Source organism: Macadamia integrifolia, chromosome 4 (assembly GCF_013358625.1).
Source record: "Macadamia integrifolia cultivar HAES 741 chromosome 4, SCU_Mint_v3, whole genome shotgun sequence".
NCBI classification, from domain to species: domain Eukaryota; kingdom Viridiplantae; phylum Streptophyta; class Magnoliopsida; order Proteales; family Proteaceae; genus Macadamia; species Macadamia integrifolia.
The window spans coordinates 36,229,877-36,233,100 of NC_056560.1; the positions used below are offsets into that span (position 1 = coordinate 36,229,877).

At 38.4% G+C, this 3,224-nt stretch overlaps 1 non-coding gene across 1 annotated transcript; it reads right to left on the bottom strand.

The window, feature by feature from the left end:
* Positions 1-831: 831 nt before the first annotated feature.
* Positions 832-938, bottom strand: LOC122077701. The gene has a single exon (XR_006139939.1). It is a non-coding gene; the product is annotated as a small nucleolar RNA R71 (small nucleolar RNA).
* Between the last annotated feature and the right edge of the window lie 2,286 nt (positions 939-3,224).

Genomic DNA, 3,224 nt, shown 5'->3' on the forward strand with positions numbered 1-3,224 from the left:
TTTTTTTTGCTTTGTTTTGTTTTTCCTTTTCTTTTATTGAATTCCTGAGAAGAACAACTTGCAATAATAGTTGTATCAGTGGAGGTCGCCATGCCTCACAGTATGATAAAGACAGGTTTCACCCTGTAGTAGTACCTCAGGAATATACCTGAGCAACCCCGGATCCCTGCCGGTAAGCTCTCAAAAAGCCAAAAAAAATCAAAAAAAAAAAAAAAAAAAAAAAAAAAAAAAAAAAAAAAAAAAAAAAAATTCAAAAAAAAAAAAATCAAAAAATCATTAAAAAAAAGTTTTGCTATCCATTCTTTTGTGCATGTCTTACTCTAGTTGTGGATAGATTTCTATTGCATGAGTGTTAGGTGGGTACATAATACTAAGAATTAGTTAGAAAGAATAAATCCAACAAGTAGTAACCCTATACGTTTACTCTCTTTAAAACCTTTCAATATGGGAGACCAACATCAAAACCCTTCACCTAAATCTCTAAAAGATAGGTTCTATCCTGCTAGAACAGCCCAAACTTCCTGCATAGTTCTACCACAAGCCCAGGACAATAATTTTGAACTCAAATCTCAATACATCACTATGTTGCCCCACTTCCATGGGTTGACCTCTGAGGATGCATACCTATTTCTAAGGGAATTTGAAGAGGTATGTGTTCTAATTAAGATCCAACAACTTTCTGATGATGCTATTAAGCTTAGGTTTATCACTTTTGCATTAAAAGATCAAGCTAAGAAGTGGTTGTATGGGTTACCCACAAATTCCATAACCTCACGGGAACAGTTCACAGTTGTCTTCCTTAAGAAGTTTTTCCCAACTCACAAGACCAATAAGCTTAGAAGTGATATCCTTCAGTTTAGGCAAAAGCCTAGTGAGTTATTTTCCAAACTTATGGAGAGATTCAAGGATCTACTCCAAGAATGCCCTCACCATGGCCTAGACTTATGACATTTATGTCAAATAATTTATGATGGTGTTGATTACCCAACTAAACAAATGATAGAGTCTATGTGCCCTAAGGGATTCACATCCTTTATAGAAAGGCATGGGGATTCTTACTTGACTTAGCTGACAAAACCTATGAGTGGGAATCAACCCAAGAGAGTGAAAGAACCATAGGAGGAAAATGATATTTTGTGGATGGGATAGTAGCCAAGGAAGCCTATTTGGATAGCCTAATCAAGAGAATTGAGGCTATTGCTCCTAGAGAGCCATCATCAGTCAATTTGGTTAAGATTTGTGCTTGGTGCCAGTCCCCTGGACATGTCATAGAAGAATGCCCCAACACCTATGGGGGCACTTCTAATGATAGTGTTAATGCTTTATACCAGAATAATCCATATAGTAACACTTACAATCCAGGATGGAGAAATCACCCAAATTTCTCTTGGAATCAGGGCAACCAAGCAGGGCCTTCAAATTTCCATAATCAAGGTCAACCTGGACTCCAAAGGCCTCCCTTTGCGCAACAATCTTTTTCTCAAAATACTTTTCCTAGGTCAAATGTAGGACCTCAGGCTAGTTTTCCTAGGGCCCCTCTCCTATCATCTTATCAGCACCCCCCTGGGTTTACCAACACTGGAGAGGCAAGTAGAATAAGTGACTTGGAAAAAAATATGGCCCTCCTCATGACAAGCTATCAAAATCTTACGAGAGAACTCACTCAAGCTGTCTCAATTATGCGTGAGAGGGAGAAAGGAACTTTACCCAGCTAACCAGAGCCTAACCCTAGGCATCATCAGCCTGTTAGTTCACAGGCACCAACTAATGCACCACTAAATATAGTACAAGATCAGATCCAACAAGGGACCTCTAACTAAAGTAATATTTTTTATGCCCTTATGAGTGGTAGAGAGTACCAACAGAGCATTCCTAAATCTTCCTCATCTATTACTCCTGTTAACTCTCTGTCAGTTGAGGACACAAGTGTGCCTCTTGTTCCAGGTTCGTCTAATGAACCTAAAGATTCTTCTGAAACTAAAGATGATTTGGTTGAGGAAACAAAAAATGATTCTTCTAAAAAAGGGAAAATCCCCAACAGTCCTTATGTTCATCCTATCTCATTTCCTAATCGCTTGGTACACAAAAAGAAGACTGCTTCCATGGATAAAATTTTAGAAGTCTTCAAAAAGGTAGAAGTGAACCTCCCTCTTTTGGATGTCATATCCCAGATCCCCGCATATGCAAAGATACTGAAAGATTTGTGTACTCACAAAAGTATCACTAGTGTGCCCAAAAAGGAGTTCTTGATAGGTAACATTAGTTTCATAATTTCTCAGCCTATAACAGCCAAGTATAAGGATCCAGGGAGCCCTACCATATCTTGTGTCATAGGCAACACCTACATTGAGCATGCCTTACTTCACCTTGGCGCAAGTGTGAATCTTTTACCTTACCATGTGTACAAGCAACTTGGATTGGGAGAATTGAAAGCCACTGGAACTACTCTTCAATTGGCAGATAGGTCTGTTAAGATTCCTAAAGAGATAGTTGAGGATATCTTACTAAAGGTGGAAGAATTTATTTTCCTTATTGATTTCATTGTGTTAGATACCAAGCCCTTCTCAACCAAGGATGAGATCCCAATAATTCTAGGAAGACCATTCTTGGTTACCAATAATGGTTTCCTAAGATTATCTTTTGGTAACCAAACTGTTGAGTTTAACATGTTTAGGATAGGCAAGCAACAACATATGGAAGAAGAGATCAATATGCTTGAGGGTTTTCTGGATTTTTTTGATGATTTAGTTACCAACTTTGATATTGATTTTGATTTAGAATTCCAAGAGTGTATGGATAAGTTGGAAGATGATAGTGAAAATTTCTTTTCTGAAGTCTTGAGTCTTCACACACCTGTGGAACCCTTAGGACCCCTTTCCAATTCCATTCCCAAACCTTCCATAGTTGAGCCCCCTAAGCTAGATCTTCAGGAGTTGCCATCTAATTTAAGGTATGCTTTCCTAGGGCCTGACCAGACTCTTCCTGTAATAATTTCTTCAAATTTGACTTCTAGCTAGGAAGAGGAGTTACTTAAAGTGTTAAAAGATAATAAGGAAGCCCTAGGTTGGACCATGGCTGATATCAAGGGTATAAGCCCTTCTATTGTACAACATCATATACATCTTATGGAGGATTCCAAACCATTCACGGAACCCTAAAGAAGAGCTAACCCAATGATGAGGGAAGCCATTAAGAAAGAGATCCTAAAGTGCTTGGATCATGAA